This window comes from Panthera leo, chromosome E1 (assembly GCF_018350215.1).
Source record: "Panthera leo isolate Ple1 chromosome E1, P.leo_Ple1_pat1.1, whole genome shotgun sequence".
Classification (NCBI taxonomy): Eukaryota; Metazoa; Chordata; class Mammalia; order Carnivora; family Felidae; genus Panthera; species Panthera leo.
Window position 1 is genome coordinate 52,977,931 of NC_056692.1, and position 11,726 is coordinate 52,989,656.

The window sequence follows — 11,726 nt, forward strand, 5'->3', positions numbered from 1 at the left end:
CCTGAAGCCAGGCAGAGAGGAAATGGGCGGGCATCTCATCCCAAGGCTGACTCCCAGTCTGTCCCTGCCTCTCCGCCCTTCCAGGCATCAAGGGCACGGATTGAACTCTGGGGCTCCTCTCATCTGCCCTCCTTACTGGGCTACTCAGAGGTGGGCAGTGAGAGGAGGCAGAAGGGAAAGCCACGGCACCCCTGGACCGGCCTCCCAGGCCTCCGGGCTGCAGCGAAGAGACGGTGTGACGTGCAGGGCCAAGCCCCCCGTGCCCATCTCTCAAGAGGGAGGTGAACTTGGCCACCTGTACCTGTGTTCAGAGGGCCTGACTCCACGTGTGCGCCGCCCAGGCCGGGGCAGGGGTCTACCAGGTGGTGGAAAGGTTGACTGCAGGAGCCCTGGGATCACTCCTTCATGCCAGAAAATTCTGACAGATTCTGACCCTTTGCCTTCCCTCCTCCAGCCCGATTCCAGAGAAACCCCAGAGCGCTCCTGTTCTTCCAGGCGGGGTCTCTTTAAACAGCCGCTGCCAACGCTGTGGGGGATTTGTGGTGACTCAGCCCTGGCCCCAGAGAAGCTGGATGCACCATGGCTCAGCCAGGATATGGCCGCAAGCCCACGAGCTGCTGCGAGGAGACAAAGCCGCTCTCTGGAGCCTTGTGAAGCACCCTCCCTTTGGTTTGACAGGCATATCGCAGTCCCAGCCATACTCCCCGAGTGGACATTCAGAGGCTGGCTGCAGTCTCTTGATGGCTTGAAGGCAAGACAATTACCCGCCTCAGCCCCAGAAGAGAAGGCAGGCAGCCAGGGGAGGGGGGGGGGGGGCGCGGGCAGAGTGGGTCTCTGCTTCTGTTCCCTCCCTTGTTTAAGGCAGCTCATCTGAGTGTAGACGGAGTTCTGTTTTCTCCTCAGGAGGCAGGCAGGGCCAGCGAACGAACCAGCAAAGTAAGAGGACGGAGCCCAGTTCAAACCTAGTGGCCCCAGAAAGTTCAGGAGCCCCACTTAAATCGTGATTGGCCTCGTTCCACCCGTCTCCAAGCAACGCAACACAAAACCCACTGGAACGTTATCAGCGAGCCAGTGAACTGGAAGGCACTGGGGGTCACTAGGGCTCACACCCCCACAGTACAGTGCCGGTCGGGGGGAGCGGGGGTTCGGACACGGGGAGAAGACGACGAAACCTCTGCCTAGACTTTTAAGCCCCAGGAAGCTCCTTTTATAGCCAAAGAAGAAAATGAGGTCCAGTCTCTTGAAGGCAAGATGAGATCACCCAGCAAGGGGCTGAACCAGGCCCGCCCTCCCATCTCATGGATCCCTGGTGCGGATGGTTCAGGGGCCTTCCAGGTAAGCACTCAGAGCCCAGGTCAGCCTCCGGAAGCTTCCGGCTGAGTCCACCCGAATTCATCTGCTCACATACAACGCAGCTCTCTGCTTAGTATCTTCCTTAAAATGCCGCGACAAATGCCCAGAAATTGTTCCTCAGTACCCCCCCCACCCCCCACCAAGGCAAAAATGTCCTTCACCTGTTTTTATCTGTCTCCCTAGCACCACTTTCTAATCATGTCGGAAACAATTTCGTCTCCAGGGCTGGGTACCAAGCATTGTCTTCCCAGTTACTCGAATCTGCAGGTAAATGTGAGTCCACACCAGATTTTAGGGGATATCACAGGAGGGGCACATAGCATCAAAAATGAAAATCTGGGGCACCTGGGTGGCTCAGGCGACTGAGCGTCCGACTTTTGGCTCAGGTCACGATCTCATGGTTTGTGGGTTCAAGCCCTGCATCAGGCTCTCTGCTGTCAGCGTGGAGCCCACTTCGGATCCTCTGTCCCCCTTTCTCTCTGCCCCTCCCCTGCTCATGCTCTCTCTCGAAAATAAAGAAGTATTTAAAAATGAAAATTCACTGAACACCAAAAAAGGGTGAGTGTTACTGTATGTCAGTTATATGTCAATAAACATGACTTTAGAAAAAAATCTACAGGTTCATCCTTCCTGAAGAAACAAACACACACACACATATATGCACACAAAGTTAGGGAGAAAATAAGGGAATCGGCATCTTTTTGCTTGACCGAGGTGTTAATAAAAAAACAAAAAGTTCCCAAGAAAGTTGTGAGGAGGCCGCTCAGAGGCTGTTCTGAGAAGCTCCGACTTGTTTGTGCCCAGCTCTCGTGGAAAACCCAGAGTGCCCGCCAGACAAGAGTGGGAACCAGGTACCGTGAAAGGCCCAGCCACAGTCTCCCTTCGTGTCATGAGACACACACAGGCCGAGGGCAAAGGATTCACAGACGGGAGGCCAGAGAGGTTTCACAATGCACCGATCCGTCACAACAGACAAAAAACAGAACCACCGACGTGCCCACCAACATTCCTGCAGCCTGCTTCACACACTCACCTAGTAGGCCTTCAAGAAACCTCACAAAGATTACACTGCCCCCATGTCAGGCTGCAAACGAAATGGAGCCCCTCGTCCCCAGCCGTGTAAGGGACCGGGCACTCAGGGCACGTAGCGATTCTTCCACACTTTCTACAGCCCTTCTGTGTCACACGTGATTAATGAGTGCCGTGTCACCAACGTCCCAGGGGTCAGGCTACTGGAATGGAAAACATGAATGAGTCAGGAATGGCCTCAGAATGGGAGAGATTCCAAACATGGCGAAGCAAACGAAAAAAAAAAAAAAATGGTGACACCCTGTCTTGTTGCTGACTTGAATAGAAGCAAGGTTTCCTCCTTGTCGCAAACCAAAAGTTGAGAGCTTTTCAGAAACCTGAAAACCAGCAAATGCATCTAATTAAATGATACCCTAAAGCCCTGTGCATTTTCTAGAAGTTGCCAGAACTCTAGATTGGCGAAGGTTGATATGGGGGGGGGGGGGGGGGAGGGTGGGGAGATGTACCGATCCCTTTATCCTACATTTTATGAACAATAACCAATTACTGTACACGTCCTAAACATCACGCACTGCAAGCAACGTGAAGCGATTTATCGTCAGTAATGCACGCAATCACCGTGTAATCATCACAGCCCTAAAGGAAAAGGCATTGTCATCCCGATTTTACAGGTGGAAAAACTGAGGTCATGCAGCTAAGAGATGACAGAGGAGATTCAAACGCCCAGCGGACTCCAAAGCCCACGCCCCTAACGCCGCTGACTCTCCGATGAAAAGTTAGATCTTCTCCACGCCATGTGCTGAGCTCGCTGTCCAGAAAGGAAACGGCTCCAGGACTTATCAGATTTCTGACCCCAAGGAGGAAAGGATAGTAGCCCTTGGACGGATCACAAGCATGGAGGGCTGCTCAGGAGAGGACCCTCTTCGTGAAGTCCTCCCCCAGGCCCTGGCAGGCCCCAGACTTGCCTCTGCCCAGCCTGGCAGACGGGGAAGGCCTGGTGGCTTTACTGAAAGTCAAAATGTCCTCCCCAAGAAGACACTGGAAAGTCTCCGGTGGAAAAGTCAAGGGATGGAGAGACCAGAGGCTCACGCCTGCCAGGCACAAGACCCAGAGGTTCCCCAGCAACTGTCCCACTGTCCCTTGGAGGAGTCCCCACCCTGAGCAGAAGACAAAAGTCAGTCTCCGGCACCTTGAGAACCATAGGGAAGAAGCCAGACACAAAAGGCCACAACTTGTGTAACTCCGTTTACGTGAAATATCCAGAAATACCCAGAACAGGCAAATCCATAGAGACACAAAGTGGATTAGTGGTAGCCAGGGGCTCACGGCGGGAGGGAGGAGTGGACAATGACTACCTGACTGGTACGGGTACGGGGTTTCCTTTTGGGGTGGGGGCGGGGTCAAAGAGTTCTGGAACTAGATGGTCGTGAGGGTTGCATAACACCGTGGATGTACTTAATGTCACTGAGCCGCACACTTTAAAATGATTACAATGCAGGTGCGCCTCGGTGGCTCAGCCAGTTAAGCATCTGATTTTGGCTCAGATCACGATCTCACGGTTCATGAGTTCAAGTCCCACATCGGGCGAGCAGGAGCCCTGCTTCGGGTAAGCCCCGCTTCTCTCTCTCTCTCTCTCTCTCTGCCCCTCGCTCACTTGTACCCTCTCTCTCTCTCTCAAAAAAATGTAAAAATAAAATGAAACGATTACAATGGTACATTTCACGTTATGTGTATTTTACCATAACTTGGGGAAAGAAGTGAATCTCCAAGGAATCCTTGAACATATTCAATGGAGCATGAGACCAAATCACGGAGCCAGGGCTTAGCCTCTACGAGACTTAGAACTGGATGTTCCCTAAGACCCTCAGATTCATAAACCCCATGTTTAGAGAGAGGGCGGAGTGGACGGAGAGGGAAGGAAGAAGGCGTGCCAGGAGCAGAGTGCCGGCTGGCTTGGAGGCAAACTGGGTAGCCGGAAGGCAGGGCTCCCTCCCCAGGCAGCGTCCCCCAGGCTGGGGCAGCTCCAGACCCGAGCCCCCCCACCCCAGCCTCCGCCCACCTGGCAGGCATCCTGGTTACTTTCTTGGGGCTAGGAGCCTGGTGTCCTTGGTCTGCATCAGAGAGTCAACAGCAATTTATCTGCACTGGGCAAACAGGGCAGCGGTAAGTGGCGGAACTCTGACAATATTTAATGACTCAGGGGGTGGGGAGGCCTTGCAGGATGGAGGGCAGGGAGGAAAGGAACCAGAGAGCAGGCAGAACACTCCAGGGGAAATTCCGTGGGGGGGAGATAAAAGGGGGCTGTAAAGCAATTTTGACAGGTTAACAGACAGGTAATATTCCAGCGGTGTTTACTTAACCAGGCTAGCGCTCCATGAGGCAGCGATTAAGCCGACGCGCGAGAGCCTCAGCAGCTAAGGGTTTCACAGAAACAAAGATCTAGTCAGAGAAAACCAAATAACGGCCAGTCGGATGCTGGCAGCCCCGCCTGCCTCTCCCCCAGCTCGGAAGCCGCGGGAGAGGCTTCCTGGAGATCAATCTGGAGAGATAGCATCCAGCGGGATGTGCTGCGGGGGCTGCCCACCTGGGACAGGGGGCGTGGCTTCTGGCAGTTCCTTGGAAGGGGCGGGGCCCAGACCTGTCCTCCCTCCCCCTTCAGGCCAGACCAGTTCTGCCCGTTTCCTAGTCCTAGAAAGACAGCTCGCTGGTCCCACCCACTGTCCCAGGGCTGCTGGCTCAGGACAGTTAGCCAGCAATGAGACTCATGCCAACTCCAAAACCCCAAGTACCCACCTGGAGTCAAACTCCTGTTCTTCTGTCTCCTAGCTGTAATCCACGGGGTTTAAGTTCCCTGACCTCTCTGGGCCTCAGTTTCCTCATCTGCAGAACGGGACAGTAATTCCCACAAGACTTTATGATGAACGTATTACTGACAATTCATCCTGTGTTAATGTAGTTAACATACATATTAATAATATTTAATATACACTTAAATCACTATGAGGAATACGTAAACAACATGAGGGGTACATGAAGCACCCTGCCTGGATTCATCGTAGGCACTCAACACATTTTCGTTTCCTGTTGTACGTGTCTCGATGAGTCACCTGCCCGAGATTCCGAGTAAAACAGAACCACCTACAGACTGAAAGGTGCTTAATTTTTTAAATGTGTTAACGTTGCTCTCTACCCACCCCTGCTCTCATAGGATGGGGAGAAAGCTCTTCATGGGGACCAGAAGAGGTGTCACCTTGGCTTAGGTACCAGAGTGAGACACCCAAGGCGCTCTCCGTCCTCTGAGAGCTTGGCAGCCACAGTGCGCAACTTGATACGGTTTCACGTGCCTGTGTTCCCGGGAGGACGTGAAAGTCTTCAAAGCAATTGAACAAGCACATCAGGGGTGCCAAGATTCTGACTTCATTTCCTACAGGGTTCCCTGGCCTGTGTTACAGGACACTATTTTGAGGTTGGATTATACATTTTTAGGTTATTTGGAAAATCATTGTGGCTTTCAATAATAAAATTCTGAGTGACATCTGTCAGCCCCGATTACCGTGAGCCTGCTAAGCGGCGTGTTCTTTCTGTTTCGTGTTTAAAAGCGCAATGAAGTAAGTGTTACCTAGAAAGGTTTGCAAGAGTCTTCAGGGTTGTGTATTCAACACTCTCTTGAAACGGGTCCCAAAGGCATGTACCAGAGGCCGTGCTATGCCCAAGAGCTGAGCTGGCAAACTCTGCCAGAAACAGGGTGTAGGAATCAGAAACCAACGAGCCACAGGGCATCTGGCCAACCTCCTTCATTTCATCAGTGGGGAAGCAGACGCCCCAGGAGGTAGTGGCGGGTCTCCCCGAGGTACATCCAGCACTTTCCAAGTTATCAACAGTTTGTTTCTTCTCATTCCATGACTTAGAGCAGCACACGAATGAGATCTGTCTCCTACCGTACCGGCCAAGAAATCACCTCACAAAAGGGTTCCTTCACATGAATCTCTGCCCCAAATCTTCATTTTCAGGGTGCAATTATTATCCCTACTCAGAAGAGTGCATCTTTATGACTACCTCTTGGTTCTTCATCATGTGAGTCTTACCTAGCATGGGACCGGTAATCTGGGAAACACTTGTGGCTACCACAGTTTCAGTCCCAAGGGGAAGGTGTCATTTGCAAAATGAACTTGGAATGTCTGGGTTGAGACAGTCTCCTTCTCAGACAGCAAGGACCCCTGCACCAAATATCTACCAAAACCCGTCTGCCCCACACCCCCTGCCCCACCCCCCTGCAGTTACCACCGAGTCCTGAGGATCCACACCTGTTGAAATTCCCCTTTGATAGAGAAAAACTATGGAGACACAGAAAAACTGTTTGCATCCAAGACCTTGAAGGATTATCTGTGAGCACGAGGAACACACCGGACACTCATCCAAAAGGGACAAAGAGCTACTAAGAGTCCAACTCAGCTTTTGTTCATTTTTTTTTTCTTTGTCTCTTGGAGGGACAGGGAAAGGACAGGCTGCAAAGTATGAATTAGCCTCTGAGCATTATAATCATCTGGTAATCACCCTTTTTTCCTCAAAACAGTTTGATCCTTAATGTCTGGAGTTTTGTTCACCCCTCTCTCCATTGGGACACTCATTCAGTGCCTAGCACAGGGAATCGGTCCGTGAATGTTCGATGAACAGGTGAACGCATCTGGCAAATAAGCCTTTCAAGGCAAACCATGAGACGGATAATGCATGTGACCTGAGCACACATTTTGTTGTACAGATCCAGAGACTGGAGATGGGCTGGGAGTTCCATTTCAACTGACGGACAACCCTGTTTAAAAGGTTTCTGGGCTTTGAACCACCCTTCCCCATGAAGACCTCTGTGACACAGAGAGGGTAGGATTATTCTTCACGTGTGACCAAGCAGAAAACCAGGGAATGCAATGAAAAGCCTCCCTAGGGTCTCAAAATGAATTAACAGAAGAGCTGGGTCTAACTTTCGGCTTGTTCACCCTCTTATTTCCAATTCCCTTAGCGTGGTGTTTTAGAGTCTCTCCAAAAAAAAAACCCTGTATCTACCTACCTACACATCACATTAAAAGCCTTCAGGCAATACTGACTTAGGGGGATAATGAAATGATCCCACATTTCATCAGCCTTGCCAATAGCCTATGCCTAAAACCACATCACTGTTTGTGGCTCTGAAGCCCAGGAAAACAATCCCAATCATATTTCTGGAAATCTAGGAAAGATGGCTTGCCAAAAGAGAACTATTAGACCATACCTCAAAGCCTTCTGTGCAGCAAACGCTGGAAAGGAGGAGTTCTAGGCGATATTTCCCCTGAAGAGCTCACCTTCACCCATGCGTACTTCTGTTTCCCCATGAAAAACACTGATGCTACACTTGGGAGTCCCTCCCCACCCCCACCCCCGGCCACAAGATAATGGGTGTGTGGTCAGGAACACAGTAGGTGCTCCATATACGTGAAATTAAGAAGACTCGGTCCATGATGCACTCGCATTAAAAACTATGCTCTAGGGGTGCCTGGGTGGCTCAATCGGTTAAGCGTCTGACTTTGGCTCAGGTCATGGTCTCACGGTTCATGAGTTCGAGCCCCGTGTCGGGCTCTGTGCTGACAGCTCAGAGCCTGGAACCTGCTTCAGATTCTATGTCTCCTTCTCTCTCTCTCTCTCTGCCCCTCCCCAGTAACACCCTGTCTCCCTCTCTCTGAAAAATAAAAATAAAAAAATATATAAAAACAATGCTCTAAATGGGGTGTGTCCATCGTGGAATATTATTCGGCCCTGAAAAGGAAGGAAAGTCTGAGACAAGCTACAGTATGGATGAACCTTGAGGACATTATGCTGAGCGAAATGAGCCAGTCACAAAAGGGCAAGTTGTGTATAATTCCACTTCAACGAAGCCCCTGGAACAGTCCAATCACAGAAAAACAGAGTAGAATCGTGGCTGTCGGGGGACTCTGTGAATGGAGAGCTCTTGTTTAACAGGGCGGCGTTTCAGTTTCGCAAGATGAAAAAAGCTCTGTGGGGGGATGGTGATGATGTCTGCACAACGGTGTGAATGTGCTTAATGGCACTGAATGTTACACATAAGAAGGGTTAAAATGGTTAATTTTATATTATGTATGAGTGTGACCACAATTATAGGTAGATGAATAATGAAAAAAGAAACTCCCGTGCTCAAAGAGAAGCTTAGGTTTTCAACCACCATGTTCCCAACAGGGCAAGAGGTAGGAGATTCCTTCAACAGACATCATCAAAGTCTTGGTGCCTATGTCTCGGTCTCTGACGTCCCAAACACAAGACAAGGAGACAACACCACGGGCGTTAAAGCCTTCCCCAGCATTCTGAGGCTACTTCCTTCATTTCATCAACCAATCGCCAGCCAGTTCACTGGGAAGCGGGCTGCTGTTCCGGAAACAAACAGACTCCCGAAAATCAACATGGTTTCCGGCATGATGAATTGTCCAAAGTCCAAAACTCTGCCGCTCTTTAAAGGAGGCAGAGGAAAAGAACTAGAAACCAAGAAGCACTAAGCGACCAAGGTTAGGTAGAGAAGGATTCCCGGGCAACAGGAGTAAGACTTTCAGCAGGACAGACACAGCTACCAGAGCAGAATGAGGTGGAACCTGGCTTTCTCTTCTCCTGCGGGGCAGGTGGGAGCTCCTTCTGGAGGAATACATATCGTCAACCCCTCTGTGCGAAGTCTGCTCCAAGAAAAAGAAAATGTGTTTAACCAGAGACCCAGGATAGAAAGGGAGCCGACTCTTAAAACGTGGGCCATGAATGCACTCGAAGGTTGGTTTTGCCCTTAAAGGAAATAAAATTTATGGTTTGTCAGATAAGTAGAAAGAAACACCCTCAGGATGGAAATCTGGCCGGATAAAAGTCTACACATGAGCAAAACAGTTTTCTTAAAATGCAGTGCCTAAATGTCTCAGCCTAAAAGAAAGGTTCTAGGACCCACCAAACTTCATTCCAACTCAGAATCGAGCTCCATTTCACTTTCATTTCAGACACCTCTCTACCAGAAGCCCTTCTTTCTTTCTTTGCTGGATGGGCTCATCTGTCGACCACCTAGCTGTGAGCGCGCAACCCTTCCTTTCTGCAACAAAACACCACGATGAACCATAAAATATCTGGGGTAAGTGGGGAAGAACTGGCACGATAGTACCTTCCAGGTTGCTGGAAATATTCTAGATCTTGATTATGGATGGTAGTTATACAGATGTATACATATGTAAAAATTCATCAAGCTCTACATTCAGTCTTTGTTTATTTTCGATGCATTATTTAGTAAAAAGTAATACATATACACACATAGACACACACACAAATTTTAAGTCTCCACAGGCTTATTTCATGCCCAACAAGAGCCAGGTTGTTTGTCAAAAAAGGTCCCAATCAACAATTAATTCCTTCTCCCAAGCTCCTACCTCTCCTCCCCTGAGCCCCACACTCCTGTTACCCAAGCTGGCTCTACCAGGTCATCTGGAGGAAGGAGAGTCCCCAAACTCCCCCCAAATCATGCTGAAATCTGTCACTCAAGAACTTTCACGAACGTGTCCTCTTCCTGAATTACAGGACGCCACGAACGTCTCATGAACATTCTCTTCTCAACATGGCACCCTTTCAAACAGCAAAATCCATTGGTATTGTTCATTCAGGCAATTCGCTCATTGGACGTATTTAGTGGACGACAGTGATAGGACAACTATTTCTTACACAGAATGATTTTTCAGACCCCCTCACTATCCTGGACACCCTCCTCCAAATACACTCCAATTACTGGACCCCAAAATAACCAGCTACCCCTAGGGCTCTGTATGGACCAGAATCACTTGACTATTCCTTTCCTTACCTCAGACATTGTGACTGTCTTGAGGCAACTTCCTATTTTAATCCTACGATCGACTTCCCAAGTATCACCCCTTTTCCTCCCTTATACAATTGTGTAGGACCCAACATTGCTGAGTTTCATCCTGTTGATTTCAGCCCATAGTCCCTGCCTCTTTTGGCCACGTGGAACCTCAACGTCTTGGTGTGCCAGCCAGCCTCCCAGCTGGGGCCATCTCTGAATTCGATAGCTCCAGTCTATCCTGATTGCGGGATGCAATCAACATGCATGATGCAACACGCATGATGCAAGCAACATGCCAGCAGCCTCTGCCAATGCCCACAGGGTTTGAAACAAGTCCGCCCGTCTGCACACCTGGGGATGCAAATACACTGAAGGTTCCTAGTTTCTACCATCCACCCTGCAATTCTTTATCTCATCCAGAAGCACACCAAAAAGAACCATCGTACTTCCCGCAATCAGGATGCTTGCTGCCTGCAACAGGTCTGGGACTGGCCAGCCCTCCACAACTATCAGAAGTCCGAGCAAGGTTCCAGATTGCCTTTCTCCACGTCCATCACCCCCGCTCATCTCCCGGCTACGCAATCAGGAAACTGTTCTCTTGGTCTCGTGTACGATCCTCCTTTGTCATCCCTCACGTCCCCACTGGCCTTGCTGCTGTTTCCTCGGGGAAACGTAATGCTTTAATGTTATGTAGTCACCGGGGTGGTGGGTGGGTCATGCTCCACCCTTGGGTCAGTACAAACGTGTGTTGGATTCAGCCTCAGAGCCCGACTCTGAGTCGATGCTGTAATCAGCCGAGCCGAAAGTGATGTGCACTGGCGACACGAACTAAGGCTGGCTCTGGGGCGCAGCCACAGGGGTCTCCCTAAGACCTCCCCGGCCCACGCGCAGCTCCCTTCATCTTGCCTGAGCCCACAAGCCCTCAGTCTCCTGTCTGGCACTCTACCAACCAGCTTTGTCCACTCTCCCGACGTCGTCTTGCCTCTAAACAGCCCTGGTGGCCGATCTATCTAAACTGCGAGGTATCCTCACGTTCCCGTTGTCCCCCACCCTATACCCACCCCCACGGAGTGCACCCAGGCTCACCTCTCCACGCCTGCGGAGCGCACCCACGCTCCCGTGCTCACCTCCACGGAGGGCGCCCTGGTTCCCCTGCCCATCCCCGCGGAGCGCACGCATGCTCACGTGACCACCCCCCCACACGCACACAGCTCACACGCAGGCTCACGCGCCCACCCCCACGCTCACGTGACTATCCCCCCTAGCCCCCCCCATGCTCACGTGACCACCCCCCAGTGCCCACCCGTGCTCACGTGGCCATCCCCCCCAGCGCCCACCCGTGCTCACGTGACCATTCCCCCCCAGCGCCCACCCGTGCTCACGTGACCATTCCCCCCCAGCGCCCACCCGTGCTCACGTGACCATCCCCCCCAGCGCCCACCCGTGCTCACGTGACCATCCCCCCCCAGCGCCCACCCGTGCT

At 51.2% G+C, this 11,726-nt stretch overlaps 1 long non-coding RNA gene across 2 annotated transcripts in view; it reads right to left on the reverse strand.

Moving 5' to 3' along the window:
- LOC122205969 overlaps positions 1 to 11,405 on the reverse strand; it is a 166,712-nt gene extending 155,307 nt beyond the window's left edge. For both annotated transcript variants that reach the window (XR_006196320.1, XR_006196319.1), the window contains exon 1: positions 11,330 to 11,405. This is a non-coding gene — a long non-coding RNA (uncharacterized LOC122205969). The remainder of the gene's footprint in view (positions 1 to 11,329) is intronic.
- Positions 11,406 to 11,726: the final 321 nt, after the last annotated feature.